General features: G+C 42.6%; 1 protein-coding gene across 7 annotated transcripts in view; it reads right to left on the bottom strand.

Moving 5' to 3' along the window:
- The window catches only part of SLC25A13 (solute carrier family 25 member 13), a 155,656-nt gene that overhangs the window by 11,635 nt on the left and 122,981 nt on the right, over positions 1-21,040 (bottom strand). The window lies entirely within an intron of this gene.

Genomic DNA, 21,040 nt, shown 5'->3' with positions numbered 1-21,040 from the left:
GGTCAAGATTTAATTTTGGAGATTCATTTTTGCTGTTATTTGGACTATAGCATATTTTTGTTAAACACTGTTGTGAAGTGTGTGGGGATTGTTTAATTGTATATTTATTGAGATGTTCTCATTAGTTTGTTGTTTATTATTATTGTTTGGCTACTTATATACTGTGTATATTTATATGTTAAAAATAAAAATGCTACTTATTTGCTGGGAAATTGAAGATTTTTATCTAGGCCTTTTTATAAAGTGTTTGGTTCTCTTATTGTGACACATTTAAATGTTTTTTCTTTTCTTTTAATAATGTTATTTAATTTTGAGAATTGCATTATTGTATTTATGCTTTATGATGTGTTATATTCATGTTTTTGTAAGCCGCCTTGAGGGCCTTTTGGCCATAAGGCGGGATATAAATTTAATAAATAATAAAAATAAATAAACAATAAATAAGACAGGGTCATGATCAACTCTCTTGCTTATTTCCCTTTTCTTGAAAAGAACACAAAGAAAAACATAGGGGACAGCCTATATAATACAGAGTTAAGCATGCTTAAGATCACAGAACGCAACCAGCTTAACCACACTTGTCCAGGATAGACTGTGGCTGTAATTTTCTGCCCCTTACCTGGAGGGCAGGGGGTGGGGAAGGGGACAGCAAGAGTGAGGTACAGGCTGTGCATGCACATCAGTGAGATTGCAGGTAGGCTCTGCTGATGTGCTTGTGCAGCTCCAACTTTGCTGCAGTCTAGCCCTGCTCCCTCCAGTTAAGCAATAGTGCCACAGCAGCAGCTCTGTGGCATCGGCTACTCCTGCTTTTCTGTTAGCAATGTAAAAATGCCACCCGTTTGTTGAAAGTCTCAAACATTTCTCATGACTGCTAGTTTAAGGCTTTATGAAGTTCAACCTTTGGCTTACAATACCTGACCAAAATAAAAACCACACCGTATCCAGATTTCCTATATCAACATGATGAAAGACCTCAACGCAGGTTTCAAAAGGCCATCGTTGATGGGAAGAAAATAACAAACGGAACTGGCTTTCATTTGCTTAAGACCCCTTAATGTGGCAAAGTGGTTGGTTGCACACACATTAAGGTTGGGTGGGCATGCACAATAAAGCAAGAAGCAGAAACCTGCAGTGGGCAGGCACTACACAACCACAGCCAATAAGGGCTCCCTGGTCCATGTCCATTTTACAGTAATGCAGCCAACATCCTCGCCACGCAAAGTGTGGTCTAGCCTTTGGGCTTGTCTGAATAAGGACACTGACGTTTGTATTTTAATTTCTATTTACTGTTTTACATTGGTTTTCAATTTGGTTTATTGGATTGTCTTTCAAGGTTGTAACCAACTTGAGATTACTATGGAAGATGGCATAGAAGCAAGCAAGCAAACAAACAATTCTTGCACAACAGTGCTGATCGGAGGTGTACGTAGCATCCGTTTGACCTGGCATAGTCCAACCCACAACACTTGTGAGTTTGTGTAAATGTTACAGTACTGCACAAAGGGAAACTTTGATTGCTGCAACAAACTTGAAAAATAAGGTGCCTCATCTGTAACCTTTTATTTATAGGAGTGCAGTTTATTTACATATACACATATAACCTGTCCTTCCTCTGATTCTCCAATGGTTCCCTGCACAGATAAGCTTAAAGGACCATAGGTCAGAGGTAGAGCACCTCCTTCTCCTGTAGAAGGTCCCAGAGCTGGGACAGACCCTAGTCTGTGTTGGAATAGGCAAATGTTGCATGTTCACTTTAAGGGATGGGGAATATCCCATGTACCTGTTTTACCATGATGTAACTTCCTAGTGGGTGGGGTTAGTTACCTGGTTTCCTCCTCTTTTGTCCTGGGGGATTTCTTGCATATTCTCCATTGCTGATCAATCCACCACTGAGAGAGGCCGCATGGCAAATGATGCTCTCTGCTGAGAGCATCAATACCAAACACCAAAAATGGACTGAGACTTCTATTTTCTTTCATCTAAGCTACAGCCTATGTTTCTAACATATGAGGAGGTCGTGAGTAAATGTTTTATCTTTTACTAAGAAGGTTGTGTCTGCTATTTATATAGAGAAAGGTGGGGCTGGTTACATTCTCACTCTGCTGCTTGTGTTTTTATATCTCTGCTAAGAAATAGGACCAACCAAATTAGTTCCTATTTCTCTCTGGTATTTTTATAATACCGAACAGGTTATGTTGCCCAGAAATAGTTGAGAATTAAACCAGATTTTTCGAGTTTTATTTTAAGTATTTTTTTGCGTATGTTTTCCCCTGCTCTATATCAGCCACTAGTTTTAAAAGAGACTATTTTTTGCTGCTGTTACTTCCTTGAGTTGTTTAGCATAACAAAAGCTCTTCTCAAGACCAGGAAGAATGTATCAGCAAAGCAACAGAGTTTTTTCAAGAAGAATGCCTGAACTATCTGCTGTTAACTTTGACCAGTGGAAAAGTAGAATCAGAATTATCCTAGCAGCGGAGAAAATTCTGTGCTGTATTGAAAATCCTAAACCAGAAGGGAATGATCAAGAAGCAAGCGTTTGGGAAGACAAAGATAATCTTGCTAAGGCTATAATATTTGAGGCTCTGAGGGATGATCAGCTTGTTTATATAAATGAATGTAAAAGTGCTTCGGAGATGCTGGATAAGCTTCAAATAGCGTTTGGATTTCAAAGCTTTAGATGCCAAACCATGTTGATTAAAGAGATAATGAACTTAAAGCTACAGACAAAGGAAAATTGTGAAAAACATATCACGTCCTTGTTACTTATTTTCAACAAATTGAAATTGGCTGGACTTGATTTTAATCATCAACAGAAATTGGGTTTTCTAATGGGATCTCTTGGAAAGAAATTTGATCCTTTTATTTCTCTCTTAAACCACAATCCTGAGATTCAGTTTGAACAAGCCCTTGCAAAACTAAGAGAGGAATGTGTGATTCAAAGAGACTCAAATGATAATGGATCAAATTACATGGCTAGCAGAGATAAAGGGAAGGGAAAAGCCCCTCCCAAGAGCCAATCACAATGCTGTTTTTCATGTGGGAGGCGTGGTCACCTGGCTAGGGACTGTGACTCACCCAAATGTTCAACAGCCAATGGTGGCTCTCCAAATTTTAAACAAAGAGAACAAAGGCAGCATGCTTCGTCTAAGGATAAGCAGGAACCTCAGAGAGAGGGATCCAAAGGAAGAAATTTCCTTTTAATACATAAAGGTTTTGTGGCAAGTAATTATAAGCAAAAATCAAACAATTGGATTTTAGACAGTGGATGCACAAACCACAGTTGTTATAATGAAGATTTATTTGATGAAATAAATAGTGATACTAAAGGAAGAATCCAGACTGCCAATGGTCAATATATGAATATTAATGGATCTGGATTCATTGCTCTAAGGTGCAAGATACCGGATCAAACCATAGCAAATGTAGCAGATCATGTTTTATTTGTCCCTGAATTGAACTGCAATATGCTTAGCGTCTCACCTTTAGATAAGAAAGGATTTGCAATACATTTCCAGGATGGAAAGTGTACAGTGACCAAAGATGATACATTGCTTGCACTAGCTTATGAAAATGGTGGTGTTTATGAACTAAGTCTTACAGCTAAACAAGCAAACACAGCCATGGTGGACAAGGGTGAAACCAGCCTAGAACTTTGGCACAGACAACTGGGACATCGCGATCCAAAGGCGATCCTACAGCTACAAAAGCCTTGCCACAGGTATCAAGGTAAACCAACAGAACCATGATAAAGCAAGCAGGTGGGTAAACTGCATTGAGAAAAAGGATGTTAGGCCCTCATTTCCACCAAGGACTGAAAAGAGAAGCACCAAGGTGCTAGATCTCATACACAGTGACCTCCGTGGACCATTAAATGTACCCTCACTTGGGAAGAATAGATATGTTCTAATTTTTGTGGATGATTTTTCAAGGTACTGTGTGACTTACTTATTGAAGAACAAGAGTCAAATGCATGAGATGGTGAAGAAATACATCTCCATGGTGTCCACAAAATTTGAAAGGAAGCCGAAAACTCTACAAAGTGACAACAGTGGTGAGTTTATATTGCACCAAACACAAAGTTTCCTGGAGGAACAAGGCATTTTACACAGGAAGACTGTCAGTCATACTCCAGAGCAGAATGGGATTTCTGAAAGGAGACTTAGATCTCTTCTGGAAATGACAAAATGCATGCTTGCTGATGCTGATCTACCCAAAAGGCTGTGGGGTGATGCGATCGTGGCTGCAACGTATATCCAGAACAGATTGCCAACCAAGGGCACCACACACACCCCATTCCAGTTGTGGCATGGCAAAATTCCAAACCTAGCACATATCAGAGTGTTTGGAAGAATTGCTTTTGCCTACATAGCAAAACAAAGGAGGCAGAAGCTAGATGCTAGAACAGAACAGACTATTTTGATAGGATATGCTCCTGGTAGCAAAGGCTATTTTATTTTTTATTTATTTAATTACATTTCTAGACCGCCCTATAGCAGAAAGCTCTCAGGGCGGTGTACAACAAATAAAATCACAATTAAAATATGAGCAAGTGTGGAATATATATATATATATAGTACAATTATAAAACATTAATAAAATTGCCATTGAGATTTAAATTAAGATCATATTAAGTTTAGAATGTTAAATTAAAATATTTAAAAATTTACAAAATTTAAAAAGCCTGGGCGAAAAGGTAAGTTTTTACCTGGCGCCGAAAAGATAACAGAGAAGGTGCCAGGCGTATCTCGTCTGGGAGGGCATTCCATAGTTCGGGGGCCACCACCGAGAAGGCCCTAGATCTAGTTGTTGATCTCCGGGCCTCTTTATGGGTTGGGACCCGGAGAAGGGCCTTCGACGTTGAGCGTAGTGAACGGGTAGGTACATAGCGAGAGAGGCGCTCCATCAGGTATTGCGGTCCGATGCCGTTTAGGGCTTTATAGGTAAGAACCAACACTTTGAATCTGGCCTGGAAACATATCGGTAGCCAGTGCAGCTGCGCCAGGACAGGTGTTATATGGTCAAATTTCTTTGTCCCAGTGAGAACTCTGGCCGCAGCATTTTGCACTAGCTGAAGTTTCCGAACCGTCTTCATAGGTAGCCCCACGTAGAGTGCATTACAGTAGTCCAATCTAGAGGTTACCATAGCATGGATAACTGAGGCAAGATGTTCCTTGCTCAGATAGGGTCGTAGTTGGGCTACCAGCCGGAGCTGGTAGAATGCATTCCGTGCCACCGAGGCTACCTGAGCCTCAAGTGACAGGAGCGGATCTAATAAGACCCCCAAACTACGTACCTGTTCCTTTAGGGGGAGTGTAACCCCATCTAGGACAGGTCGAACGTCAACCATCTGGGCAGAGGGTCCTCCCACCAACAGCATCTCAGTCTTGTTAGGATTGAGTTTCAGTTTATTAGCTCTCATCCAGCCCATTATCGCGGCCAGGCAGCGGTCTAGTACATCAACAGCCTCACCTGACGAAGATGAAAAGGAGTAGTAGAGCTGCGTATCATCAGCATATTGCTGGAAACGCACTCCAAAACTCCTGATGACCTCACCCAGCGGCTTCATATAGATATTAAAAAGCATGGGGGACAGAACTGAACCCTGCGGGACCCCATATTGGAGTACCCAGGGACTCGAGTAATGTTCCCCCAGCATCACCTTCTGGAGACGATTCCCGAGATAGGAGCAGAGCCACCGCCAAGCAGTGCCTCCCACTCCTAAATCCGTAAGTCGCTCCAGAAGGATACCATGGTCGATGGTATCAAACGCTGCTGAGAGATCAAGGAGAACCAACAGAGTTACACTCCCTCTGTCTTTCTCCCGACAGAGGTCATCATACAGGGCGACCAAGGCCGTTTCTGTACCAAACCCCGGCCGAAAGCCCGATTGAAATGGGTCTAGATAAGCAGTTTCATCCAAGAGAGCCTGGAGTTGGCTACAGAGTTATGAACCTAAAGACAGGTGAAGTCAGCACAAGACACGTTGTCTACTTCGATGAACGAAGCAGAGCTGACAAAAGAGGGACTGTGCTAGATTTCTCAGAAGAGCAAGGACACCACGTCCAATCTCTTATAGATATGCCAGTACCCACATACGAAATACCAGTGACATCACAGATATCTGCACAACCTGACCCAGGCCTTGAACAAGAGGAAGAGGCAGAGATTGCAGAAAGTGATGATGAGGTTGAGAGAGGTACAGACGCAGATGAGAATGACGAGATGACTGGACTGGAAGATGCTGCAGAGCCAGACCAGATCCCAGAACAAGCTCCCAGATCCTCATCGCGAACCAACAAAGGTGTACCACCTCTACGCCTGTCCTTCCTCGCAAAGTCGGTGCTACCCAGAGAACCATCGACTTGGGAGGAGATCAAGCAGATGCCAGCATCCGAGGGGGCTCAGTGGAGAAAAGCCGCTCAGGAGGAGATGGATGCACTGCACAAGAATAAGATTTGGACCCTGACAGAACTTCCACCAGGCAAGAAAGCCATGGGATGCAGATGGGTGTTCAAGGTGAAGCAAGATGCAGGAAGAGAAATTGAACTCTACAAGCCAAGACTAGTTGCCAAAGGTTTCCTGCAGAAATATGGAGAGGACTATGATGCTACTTTTGCTCCTGTTGTCCGACACAGCACAGTAAGAATGCTACTAAGTGTGGCAGCCTCCAAACAGATGCACGTCAGACACCTCGATGTCAAGACTGCCTTTCTGCACAGAGAAATAACAGAGGAGTTGTACATGCAACAACCTCCAGGTTTCGTGAACCAGAAGCAAGCACATCTAGTATGCAAACTTTAAAAGGGCCTGTATGGACTCAAGCAAGCCGCAAGAGCCTGGAACGAGAAACTGGACAAAATGCTCAAGGAGCTAGGCTTCAGGCAAGGTGAGGTAGACCAATGCCTGTACACCAGAAGCAAAGATGGACATTTGACATATACTCTGATTTATGTCGATGACTTGATCGTGGCGACTCAAAGAGATCAAGACTACAGAGAAGTTGTACATCATTTAAACCAGTGGTTCTCAAACTTTTTTGGTTTGCGGCACACTGTAAAACATATAAATATTTTCTGGCGCACTTCGTGTACAAAATTAAAAATATATTAATATATTTTAAACTATGAATAAAAATAAACTATAGAAAACTATTACTTACCCTATACAAATGGGTATCTTCTGATTTTTAAAATATATTTTCATAATATTTGAGGCACATCTAGCCACCTCTTAGGGCGCACCAGTGTGCCTGGGCGCACTGTTTGAGAATCACTGATTTAAACAAAGAAGTTGAAATCAAAGAGCTAGGCACTGCAACATACTACCTAGGCATCCAGACTGAAAGGGAAGCAAATGGCTCCTACCTACTCAACCAAAAACAAAAGATTGTTGATCTTTTAGAGACTCTAGAACTCAAGGATGCCTATCCTGTAGCAACGCCTATGGCAACAGACTTTCTTAAAGACAATGATGTAGGTGAACCTTTACCAAATAATAACAAGTACAGAACAGCAATAGGGAAGCTTTTGTACTTGACCACAAACACCAGACCTGACATAGCAAGTGCAGTAGGGATCCTATGTAGGAAAACTAGCACACCCACACAAAAGGACTGGACTGCTGTCAAAAGGGTGGCTAGATACTTGAAAGGGACTGTGGAATTTAAGCTGAGATTGCCAGATAATAGTGATCCAAAGCTTGTGTGTTACACTGATGCTGACTGGGCTGGAGATAGCTCAGACTCAAAGTCAACTAGTGGCTTTCTGTTTATGTATGGAGATGGACCTATCTCCTGGGCTAGTCACAAGCAAGACATAATAGCGTTTTCTTCCACAGAATCTGAATATATAGCTGCTGCAGAAGCATGCAAAGAAGCCATTTGGCTCAACAGACTACTAAAGGACTTTGGAATAAGAGTGCAGAGACCCATCCAGATGATGAAAGACAACCAAAGTTGTATTAGACTTTCTCAGACTGAGAGAATCACAGCACGTACTAAACATATAGCTATAAAATTCCATATTGTACATGAGTTGACAGAGAAAGGATTCATCAAGATGAACTACTGTCCAACTGCAGAGGTGACAGCTGACATCTTGACAAAGCCATTACCAAGAGACTGTTTCCAGAGACTTCGTGTCAAAATGGGCCTGTTAGATTAATGCATGCAAATTTGAGGAGTGTTGGAATAGGCAAATGTTGCATGTTCACTTTAAGGGATATTTGGGGAATATCCCATGCACCTGTTTTACCATGATGGGTGGGGTTAGTTACCTGGTTTCCTCCTCCTTTGTCCTGGGGGATTCCTTGCATATTCTCCATTGCTGATCAATCCACCATTGAGAGAGGCCGCATGGCAAATGCGGCAATACCAAACACCAAAAATGGACTGAGACTTCTATTTTCTTTCATCTAAGCTACAGCCTATGTTTCTAACATATGAGGAGGTTGTGAGTAAATGTTTTATCTTTTACCTAAGAAGATTGTGTCTGTTGTTATTTATATAGAGAAAGGTGGGGCTGGTTACATTCTCACTCTGCTGCTTGTGTTTTTATATCTCTGCTAAGAAATAGGACCAACCAAATTAGTTCCTATTTCTCTCTGGTATTTTTATGATACCGAACAGTCTGAAACCCTGGAGAGCTGCTATCAGTGTAGACAATACTGAGCTAGAGTAATAGTGTGACTCAGTATAAGCAGGGGTGTAGTCATCTGGGGTCTTAGACCCCTTACTTTTTTGGGAGCAGGGTCCCAATGTCTCCAGCATCCCATGAAAAGGGAGTGCGTTAGCCGCTGACAAGAATCTTCTAACATGTTTCCTTGTCCTTTCCTGCTGATTGGAGCCAATCAAAGTGAAAGGAGGTGAGTCAGCCACTGAGAACACTCTTCTCAGTAGCTAACACACTCCCCTTTCATGCTGATTGGCTCCTGGAGCATTTTTTGTTATGGGAGAAGAGGAACTCATTCTCAACCCACAAACAAAAAAGAAAAGAAAAAGAAAAGATAGGAGGGGGTGTGGCTGTGACTGTCATGAAGGGACCCTGCACTTCTAATTTGCCACTACACCACTGAGTAAAAGGCAGCTTCCTAAGGGCCAGACTTACTTATGCTTTAAGCTTCTGCATCATTTGCCTTAAAAACATATTCTCCAGGATAAGAGTGTTCTACAAACAGGACTTTCAGGATTATAACTGGTAGGCACAACAAACCTTGTTCTCCACACCTTCCAATTCAAAAATGTGAGATTTTTAGTGACTTTGATTTCATTTTACACCTTGCACACTTACGTAACGCAGCACAGGTAGCAAATGTTTCCACCATGGAGAAAAGATCACTGAAAAGCATGCACACTTGTGATGCATGATATGAACAAGGAAAGAGACCCAGTCGCACTCATGCTTTTCTACTAACACACAAGTTGCCCTAGAAGTCAGTACATGTGGTCACAGGATGAGATTCTAACATGGCAGCCCGAGAAGAAGCCAATAACCAGATATAAGTGCAATGTAAGCAAGGAGAACCAGCATTGGCCCTGTTAAAATGTATGCGAACCAAAGTACAGACACAGCCCTTTAACACTTGTGACTTTGTCTTTAGACCGTAGTGTCAGCAACACTCATCCATTAATGCAAAACACAAGTGGGAACTGCAACAAAATGTTGCAGTGTGGAGTGTTCCTATTCAGGATTCCAACCAGCCATACCCTTTTTTAGGATACTTCATTCCACCCCCTTTTCCTTTCTGTGCCCGCAGAGTGCACCCAGTCTTCGCTATGCTGTTTTGGGGGTCTTCCCCCCGCCCCACCTCCACTGCTTAGGGATTTTTAACCTAAAAAATCTTCATACTTCTGGAAAGCTTGGGGTTTCCCCGAGCCTGCTGATATGTCCCTCTTGTTCATGAATGGTGCCATTTTTGCTACATAAGGATCCACACTTGGAGAACGAGCCCCATATTCGCATAAAGGCTGATGTCTAAGAACTCTCTATGAAACTGACCCTCGCTTCATGTTTATCTTCCCACCGCCCCTGCTTTAATTCTTTCAGCAAACATCTACAACTGCAAGCATGCCTAATAAAGCCCAGAACTGCAGCCTCTGTAAGACAGTCATATTCCTAGAGACAAACACTCTTATGGATTATATTTACTTGGCAATCAGCTTTTTGGGTTGTTTTACTCTCTGGCAGGTAATGCTGGAGATGAACAAGTATTCTTTCATCTCAAGTATTTCCCCCAAAGGGTTGAAAAATCTGCATGATGTCTTTGTCATAGGAGAGTTCGTTAGTCTTATTTCATTTGCCATGCTGTCTTTATAAACCCTAGATGCCTTTTGTTTCAACTTCAGTTCCAAGATGATTAGGATCTTTAAAGCCCTGAAGGACTTGGGCCCCTCATACCCTTTTCTCTGTGCCCCACTGTAATCTTAAGGTTGACCTCGAGCACCCTCTTAACACCACCCAGGTTTAACATCAAAGGAACATAGGCAAACTCTCCACATTTATGGTACGCCCTTTTCATGCAGGTTCACCAGAGCTGGGAAACCTGTGGACCCTGAGATGTTGTTGGACTCCGACTCCCATCAGTCCCAGTTAGCAGTGGTCAGGGGTGGAAGTTGGAGTCCAACAACATCTGGAGGGCCACAATTTCCCCAGCCCAGCTTGATAGAAATTTGGTGGAAAATTAAACAAGAACATTCTTCTTGTATATTGTTGTTTGCAAACATCACTGCATATCATCTTCTCTGTGCCTCCAAAATAGGCCATAGCTCAGTGCTAGAACACCTGCTTTGCATGCAGAAAGTCCTAGGTTGAGTTCATAGCATCTCCAGGTAGGCTTAGGAAAGATTCCCTTGTCTGAAACTATGGAAAGCCACTGCCAGTCAGTGCAAACAATACTGAGCTTGATGAACCAATGGTTTGACTCAGTTTAAGGCAGCTTCCTATATTGCTATAACAGAACAGATGATAAAATAAAGAAATGACAAATACACTTCACTTTCTTTAAAATCATGAGTGGAACATACTCATTCCAACTTATGGCGACTCTATGAATAGGGTTTTCATGCGGCTGAGAGGCAGTGACTGGCCCAAGGTCACCCAGGGAGCTTCATGGCTATGTGGGGATTCAAACCCTGGTCTCCCAGGTCGTAGTTCAGCACCTTAACCACTACACCACACTGCTCTTAAGCAGCACTATTTTCTCACTTTTACAGTATAATTTCTTTGCAAAGACGGAAATAGCATACTTTTTAAAAAGACCCTCTGGTAATATACTTCCAGATTCAAGAGAGAAAACATCCATCAAACTTGGTTCAGCTATGTGTAAACAAAGCTGGATCAAAACTCGGATCCACTTTATTAACCACCAGCTTTGGCTCCATTCCAATATCTCGACAGTCTAAAGTTTCCCCTCATCACTCTGTTTTAAGGCCTGGGAAAGCATGTTTACAGGCAGGCCTCATTTAACTTCAAGTTAATCACCTGCAACCAGCTAATGCCAATTAGGAAGGCTTAAGGGAGAATGGCCAAAGTGTCTTGAAATGCTAAAGAAACATTCACTCCCCAATGCTCAGAAAGTTTACTGTGAGGCAAGTTCTCAAGTTTTCAGTGAAATTTGCTTCCAAATTAGACGTGCTCCAGACTGCAGTCTTACAATACCTTTCGGATGTATATACCATAGAAACCCCAAAGGCAGCTTTGATATTGGTTCCGGATAAATGTTGAGGATCATCTACCTGAGTTTATTATTCTGGCAGTGAAGGCACAGCCCTGCTGGGCATGACATTTTTGGGAGAGCCTCCAGCTTTAAGGCATGTCCCCTTCCCCACCCCCTTGACCATACCTGCTAATTGACTCCTCACCGCCACATCTTTCTAATAACCCCTCCAGCCTTTAATCTTGTATTGCAACAAACTAATAGAGAAAAAGAGCTCAGGATTGTCAGGACGTTTGGATAATCAACTCTGGGAAGTCAGAGCTGGGGCAGGTTCTTTAGCATGCTAATTCCTGCTTACTCCAGCCTTACCTGCAAAAAAAAAAAAGGATCTAAATAAACTATTTCTACGACAAGGGGAGGGTAATTATACTCACAAAGGCACCTCTGTGTCAGGGTTGGGCACAAGGAGCCAGAAGGTCTGGGAGACGCAGGCTTAACCTAGTCTCCTGCAGTGAATGCACATTGTCTCGTGTAGGGGGAAAAATGCCAGACTGGGGGGACCTCGCAGAATTCAAGACAACAGTGGTGCACCTTGTCTGAGAGGGTTATTTAATGCTTCTGGCACCTGTACTTACCGCCATCCCCTCTTTTCCTACCTTACAGGTTTAGAATTTATTTGGCATGTATAATTGTTATTTTGATCCTATAGCAACAAACAATAGGCAGCATGTCAATTCTTGATCCGTTAGCATTCCTCTTGGGTTTCACTGGCAACTTAACCCTTCCGATTCGGATGGGCAGCAAATGTCCCACCCGCTCCCTGGCAGCCCCTTGCCCAAGCCCCATGCCCTAAGCACTTCAGCAAATATTGCTTCCGTAAGCCAAAATCAAATAGCGGGAAATGGGTGGCTGCCAAATCTTGGCAGGTTCCTTCTGTTTTGCTAGTGCAATCTGAATATTGCGACTCCCCTGTGAGGAAAGGTTGCAGCATTTGGGGCTTTTAAATTTAGAGAAAAGCTAAGTCAGAGGTGACATGATAGAAGCATATAAAAGTATGCATGGCATGGAGAAAGTGGAGAGAGGAAAGTTTTTCTCCCTCTCTCATAACACTAGAACTCATGGACATCCAATAAAGCTGAATGTTGGAAGATTCAGGACAGACAGAAGGAAGTACTACTTCACACTGTGCACAGTTCAATTATGAAATTCACTCCCACAAGAGGCAGTGATGGCCACCAACTCAGATGGCTTTTGAAGAGGATTAGACAAATCCATGGAGGATAAGGTTATCAATGGCTACTAGCTATGATGGCTATGCTCTGCTTCCATAATTGGAAGCAGTATGCTTCTGAGTACTAATTGCTAGAAACTGCAGGAGGGGAGAGTGCTCTTTGCACCCAGATCTTGCTTGTGGGTTTCCCATGAGCATCTGGTTGGCCACTGTGAGAACAGGATGCTGGACTAGATGGGCCACTGGCCTGATCCAGCAGGCTGTTCTTATGTTCTTATGCTATCTTAATATAAACATTTGACATCTCTTTCTTTCTCTCTCTCACACACTGAATAGTCAAATATACACAATTAAACTAGATTTAGTAAATGTTGCAAATATTTTAGAATTATGTAGCTAGCTCACATTGGGCTTGCTGCCTCAATTCCATAAAGATAACATCCAACTCTTTAAAAATCGTCGGAGAAGTTCTGTGACCCACCTCCATTTAGAATTCCAATAGTGTGCTGTTTGTTTTAAACAGGCAAGGCTCACTCAGAATTGCTGGATTATAATGTATAAAGAAGTTCAATTAGGCTCATGTGGGTCTGAATAGAGACAATGGTTTACTGTCCCAATGCAGCACCCACTAAGATAATTGTTGTACTAACAAAAGTGGGGGGGGCAGTGGCACTTACCTGACCTTCTGGCCCTGGTGTCGCTCACTGCAAGGCAGTGGGACAAGGCCACAGGGCAGGGCAGTGAAGTTCAGACACCTTGGCAGGACCACAGCATTGGCCCCACTGGGGCATCTGCACTGTGCTGATCTCCCCACTGCCTCACCTCTCCCTTTCCTGGTAAACCACAACAGTGCCAGGAGGCCAGGTAAGCACCACTACCACCTCTCCCCACCAGCTGCTCGTGGTTATCACCTATTACCGCTATTATGCCTATTTTCCATCTTATTAATTATTTTTAAAATTTATATCCTGCCCTTTCTCCCAGAAGAAGCTGAACTCTAAATTGTCAAAGACTCTACTTTTTGCATTTCACTGCTACTTAACTCCAACTACTACCTTTTCCCCCCTTTACACACACGTGATTAGTTATCTTGCAACTGAGGATTATACTTCATGCACCTGATAAAAGTGGATTCTAGTTTACAAAAGCTTAAAATTTATTAGTCTTTAAGATGCCACAAGTCTCTCTCTCTCTCTCTCTCTCTCTCTCTCTCTCTCTCTCTCTCTCTCTCCCCCTACCTTGTTCTGCAACAGACTAACACGGCTCCCCTACTGGAGTTTGCTTTAAAGTTTCTGATGAAGAATGAAACTGAATTAAAAATAACTTAGCTAATTGGAGGAATATATAAAGGATTAAAGGTCTTCTAAAAGCAGAATAAAAAGGAGATAGAGGGAAAGCGACCCTGTTTAATAGCTATTCCTCTAACAACAACACCTATAATAAATGTCTACAGCCAACTTAAATTAAAAGGTTAACCTTCATGCTAACAAACATGTTCTTGTTCAATTACTAAGCTAATAACCTAAGAGTGTTTGAAAGTGTTTAATTTGTTCATTTTTAAAGAAATAATAATGCTAACTGTAGGAAGCTATATTCTCAATTCTTTTCCATTATAAATAATTTAAATTGCAATTGGCGTTTTTTAAAAGGGAAATGGCTAAAAGTGGGCAGAGGAGGAAATAATGTAATATACAGTATTATAACTAATAAACTTTGCCTTTGAGAAAAGGCAAGTATTATAGGCCCTGGGATACATATTCTAAAAATGCTCATTTGGAAGTCACTTCTGGAGAATCTTTGTCACCTACTTTCCTATAAATATATTTTGGCACGAATACAAAAGGACTGTGAAGTCATACAAATGTATTTATTTATATTTATTATTTGATTTATATCCCGCCCTTCCTCCCAGCAGGAGCCCAGGGCGGCAAACAAAAGCACTAAAAACACTTTAAAACATCATAAAAACAGACCTTAAAATGCATTAAAACAACTTTAAAAACATTTTTTTAAAAAGTTTTAAAGCCATCTTTAAAAAAGGATTAAAAAACATTGTTTTTTAAAAAAAATATTAAAAAGCAATTCCAACACAAACTGGGATCGGTCTCAACTTAAAAGGCTTGTTGAAAGAGGAAAGTCTTCAAAAGGCGCTGAAAAGATAACAGAGATGAAGCCTGCCTAATATTTAAGGGGAGGTAATTCCACAGGATAGGTGTCGCCACACTAAAGGTCCACTTCCTATATTGTGCAGAATGGATGTCCTGATAAGACGATATCTGCAGGAGGCCCTCACCTGCAGAGTGCAGTGATCGATTGGGTATATAAGGGGTAAGACGGTCTTTCAGGTATCCTGGTCCCAAGCTGTATAGGGCTTTGAACACCAAAACTAGAACCTTGAACTTGGCCTGGTAGCAAATTTTGCACCAGCTGCAACTTCCGGACCAACCTCAAGGGCAGCCCCACATAGAGCACATTACAGTAATCCAGCCTGGAGGTTACCAGTGCGTGGACAACAGAGGTCAGGCTATCCTGGTCTAGAAATGGCCACAGCTGTCTTACCGCTCAAAGCTGGTAAAGGGCACTCCTAGCCACTGAGGTCACCTGGTCCTCTAGCGACAAAGATGGATGTAGGAGCACCCCCAGACTAAGCAGGCAATTGACCAATTATCCGAACTTGGGAACCACCAACCCACAGTGCCTCCGCCTTGCTAGGATTCAGGCTCAGTTTATTGGCCCTCATCCAGCCCACCACCGAGTCCAGGCAGTGGCCAAGGGCTTGCACAGCCTCTCCCGATTCAGATGTTATGGAGAAACAGAGCTGGGTATCATCAGCATACTGCTGACACCTCATCCCAAATCTCCTGATGACCACTCCCAAGGGCTTCATTTAGATGTTAAAACAGCATGGGGTACAAGATGCTACCCTGTGGCACCCCACAGCACAACTGCCAGGGGGCCAAAATACAGTCACCCAATGCTATTCTCTGAGAGCGACCTTGGAGATAGGATCGGAACCACTGTAAAACAGTACCTCCAATATCCATCTCACCAAGTCGGCCCAGAAGGATACCATGGTCAATGGTATCAAAAGCCAGAGAAAGATCAAGTAAGAATAACAGGGTCGCACTCCTCATCCTTCTCCCGATAAAAGACATCCATCAGGACGACCAAGGCTGATTCAGTCCCATAACCAGGCCTGAACCCAGACTGGGATGGATCAAGATAATCTGTTTCATCCAAGAGTACCTGCAACTGCTGCGCCACAACCCTCTCAATCACCTTCCCTAAAAAGGGGGTATTTGCAACTGGCCAGCAGTTGTCACAAACCAGTGGGTCCAGGGTGGGCTTTTTCAGGAGTGGTTGGATCACTGCCTTTCAAGATGGCTGGAACCACTTCCTCCTGCAATGATGCGTTGACCACACCCTGGATCCACTCAGTCAACCCCCCTCGGCAAGCTTTAATAAGCCAGGAAGGGCAAGGGTCAAGAGGACACATTGCTGGCCGCATCAACGCAAGCACCTTGTCTATGTCATCAGGCCACATCATCTGAAGCAGAGGAATATGTAGCTTCTGGCTGCTCTATAGAATAATGATCATTCATTCAAATATTTTATACCCTGCTTGGTTAATCTGCTACCTCCCACCCCCAACACCACAGAAGCACTTTGACTGGGTTAGGATGTACAGTGCCAAGCCATACCATCCTGATCAAGCAATACAGGCAGCTATTGTTAATAAAAGAGTCAATAGAATGTGCTCCCAATACTCCACTGTCTTTTTGCATCCAAACACAGATGCCAACTCTGTTATCAGATCTATTCAGGTAACAACATTCTGGGACATAGGAAACTGCCTTGTATAGAGTCAGACCACTGGACAATCTAACTCAATACTGTCTACACTGACTGGCAGCAGCTCTCCAGGATTTCAGGCAGGGGACATTCCCAGCCCTACCTGGAGATGCTGGGGATTGAACTTGGGACCTTCTGCATGCAAAGCAGATGTTCTACTGTTGAGCAATGGCCCCTCCCCTAACTACACTAGCCATGCCATCAGGGACATACATGGCATGCACTATGGTAAGTCAAAATTATCTTCTGCTATCTACCTTGCAAATTGTAGATTAAAAAAATACTCCCTTCCTAATTTCATTGAACCACTTCCACCACACCTCCTCTCTCTCCACCCACGTGAGTCTCTGTCTCTCATCCAATCATCTTAAGTATTGTTTGCAGTCATTAACTATCACCATGTAATTCAGAACACATACCCTCCAACACACAGAGAGAGAGAGAGAGAGAGAGAGAGAGAGAGAGAGAGAGAGAGAGAGAGAGGATAATCCAAGAGTTCAGAAATGCAGGTTAAACTTACAATGTAAAGCTCCCCAAATCAATTAGAGTAAAAAAAATCTCCTTGGCGGTCGACAGTGTTTGGGGTCAAAAATGTACCCTGTAACTTTCTTGCTGCTACTGCGTGTAAAGCTATCTTATAGGTAAAAAAACTTCTGTGTATCAGCCAGCAACCAGCCAATTTTGAAATAATGTTATTTGTCTTCTAGGAATTTCTGAAATGAACAGGAGAATCTATCCCTAGGTGAGTTGTATAAAGGGCAATACAGGGTTAGACTGCAAAATGTCTTTGGTCTAGCCTGATCTGCGTACACAAAGATGGTCTTTTGTTGGCCTATGAAACAATTTACTGGTCAGATATTCTGTGGGCATAGTTTGAAATATAAATAAATGCATGTCTAATGGGATAAAAGTTAGTTCTTGCAGATAAGCAGCCCTTTTGTGGTTGGATTTAGTTCTAATATACCAAACTGATTAACTAATCACTAAAATATGAGTCAAGCCTGAATGTTTTTCCTTCTATAGCTAACAGCAGGTATGAAGGAAGGGTAATTTAGGATGGGGGTCATGGTGCAAGGGCCAATGATGTTATTTGTTAATTGCATTAGTTAAGTGCTGTTTTGCATATATTGTATTTTACTGTTTTGTTGCAATGTAACCCATCCTGGGACTTTTTGTGAAGAGTGGGTAGTAAATGCACTTAATAAATAAACAAACAAATAGTTATACTACCACCCCCATGCAGCCTTGATCCTACCCGGGTCCTTCTCAACCCTGCAGCCACTTCTTCAGCAAAGAAAAAATGGGACAAGTACATAACTAGCATTACACTCGTGACTAAGCAATGCCTCATTTAGAACAAAGTTATTCCGGAAATTTTACTTTTTGAATTAAACATCTTACATAAATAATATGTCCCTTAATAATATTCATACCAGCAGTAATGACCCTGGTTGCATATGAACAATGTTGTCTAAATAATAAAACAAAACATAAAAAAGAAGAGATTTAATACACTGTTCTGCAACCAAAAAAAATTCAAGTAGCTTAATTTTCTACTTTGACATAGTTGCAAGTTATGATTTGATTTTTTTTTAAATTAAAATGCCTGAGCCTTCATAGTCTCAAGAATGTGGAATGCTTAACACATTCTCCCCCTTCACTTATTTTCTTTATTTTCTTACATTTATATCCCGCCTTTATTCTGTCAAGGGATTCAAGGTTCCTAAATAGTCATCCATCCAGGCATGGTCCAGATTCAGACCTGCTGAGTTTTAGCACCATGGTAGTCTTATGTGCCTTTCAGTAAGATGGTAGTCTCATGTGCTGGTTAATCTTTTTCAGCCACAGGTCTGCATTCCCTCATGAACAACCTTCTGGTGGACAAGTCCAGGGAAGGTGATAGCATGGCCACTACTGAAAAAGCCAGCCCTGGCCCCAGTGGATTGTAAAAACTATTGCCAGGTCGCAAATACTTCCTTTTTGGAGACGGCGATCGAGAGGGTCATAGCAGAACAACTGCAGATATTCCTGGATGAGACTGATTATCTTGATCCATCCAGTCTGGGCTCAGGCCTGGGTTTGAGATAGCATTGGTCACCGTGATATATGACCTTTATAGAGAGAAGGACAGGGGGAGTGCAACCCTGCTCTTGCTGCTTGATCTCTCAATGGCTTTCGATATAATTGACCATGGTATCCTTCTGGACTGACTCTGCGGGATGGGTACTGGTGGTATTGTGTTGTGATGGCTCCATTCTTACCTGCAGGTTCATGTCCAGAGAGCAGCACTGGCAGACTGCTCTTTGGCCCTTTGGTGTTGACGCTATAGGGCACCACAGAGCACTGTTTCCCCCCCCGCATGCTATTTAACATCTGTATGAAGCTGTTGGGAGTGGTCATTGGGAGTTTTGAAGCAAGGTGTCATCAATACACTTATGATGACTAACTCTATTTCTCTATGGCATCTGAGTCAGTAGAGGCTGTGCAAACCCTAGACTGGTGCCTGGATGCAGTGGTGGACTGGATGAGGTCAATAAGCAGAACTTGAATCCTGGAAAGGCCTTGTGGGTGGGTGGTTCCTGTGTCCGAGAGATAGGTCAATTGCCTGTTCTGAATGGGGTTGCAGTCCTTCTCAAGGAGAAGGTACACAGTCTGATGATATTCCTTGACCTGTCTCTGTCACTAGAGGCCCAAGTGATCTCTGTGGACAGAAGTGCTTTCTACCAGTTGATATGCCAGCTGTGGCCATTCCTGGCCCATGACATTCTAACCACAATGGTCCATGCATTGGTGACCTCAAGACCTGATTACTATAGTGCACATTAAGTGGGGCTGCCCTTGTATCTAGTCCAGAAGCTGCAACTAGTGCAGAATGAAGTGCACAGTCTGCTCACAGGAGCAGACGATAAGCAACATGTTACTGTGCTGCTGAGAGAGCTGTAATGAATGCCAATTTGCTACCAGGCCAAGTTCAAGGTACTTGTGTTAATTCACAAAATAACTTGGGCCCAAAGTACCTTAAAGATTGTCTCATTCCTTATGCTCCACCTCAGTCACTGGGATCCTCTAATACAGCACTTCTGGTGGTTCCCTGTGATGCTGAGGTTCAGTTGGTTTTCACCAGGGACTGAGCCTTCTGTGTGGCAGGCCCTGGTCTGTGGAGCTCCCTACCAGTAGAGGTTCAGGAGGTACACAGCTCCACTTTTAGACATCTTCTGAAAACTGATTTATTTAGACAGGCCTTAGCAATTTGAATTTCTCTTTTTAACCAACCAATATTTACCGATGGTTTATTAATGTTTTTAATGATGGTTCTATGGATGTTTTTATTGATTTCATTATATTTTGCATGCTGTATATCGCCTTTATCTACTTTTATTTCAGTGCGGATTATAAACACTTCAGTAAATAAATGAATAGAGGTGGCAAAGTGGGTGGAGCAAGGTAGCCTTTGCATAGCAAGGTACATTCGAGCCACGCAGAAGGCAAGGGATTTGTGTCCACACACAATTTTTTGTCCTCCGTCCAGGCAAGCAAGAGGCATTATCACAGTTCAAGGACATATTCCATTCAGGCAAAAAAAGACTCAGTGAGAGCACGGAACACAGCTGGTGAGGGATGTAGCCTGCGGAGAATCTTGGGGGCTGAACAGAGAGGCTTGGAGGCCCCCACTTGACCTCTGGGCCTAAGATTCCCCACCCCTGCTTTGGACCATACATAACCTGGAACCAGAGGTTGGTAAAGTTACGTTTTTGAACTACAACTCCCATCAGCCCCAGCCATGCTGGCTGGGGCTGATGGGAGTTGTAGTTCAAAAATGTAACTTTTCCAACCTCTGCCTGGAACTTGGAAATATTTGCTCCCCAGCACTACCGTAATGCAAGTAAGAGGGAAGTACTCCATAGAAAAAAAGACTGCAATAAGAGAGGTAAAAAGCTAACAAGTCAATTTGAGAGAGGGGGTAAAAAAAAAACACTCTACTGTTATTGCCATTTATGGCTCTCCAGGCCAAAAAAGACACATAACATAGCCAGCTCATGCATGCCAATTTCCTCATTGTGATGGTAGCAAAACAAAAAGGCTTGCTTGAATGAAAACGGTGAAGCAACACATACATAGAATCCCTTTAGTTTTTATTCTTTTCCCCTCCTTTAAAGACTTCCAAAAGTTCACTACACACATATACAGCAAAGCTGGTATGTAACCAATGTTAACTCCACTCAGATGTGTTTACATGGAAAGCCACAAAAGAATTTATTAGCAGTAGTTATAGCTACTTTTTTTGATTGGGCAAATGTTCCCTTG

This window comes from Rhineura floridana, chromosome 10 (assembly GCF_030035675.1).
Source record: "Rhineura floridana isolate rRhiFlo1 chromosome 10, rRhiFlo1.hap2, whole genome shotgun sequence".
In the NCBI taxonomy this organism is placed as follows: Eukaryota; Metazoa; Chordata; class Lepidosauria; order Squamata; family Rhineuridae; genus Rhineura; species Rhineura floridana.
This window is presented reverse-complemented; position numbering and strand designations above follow the sequence as displayed.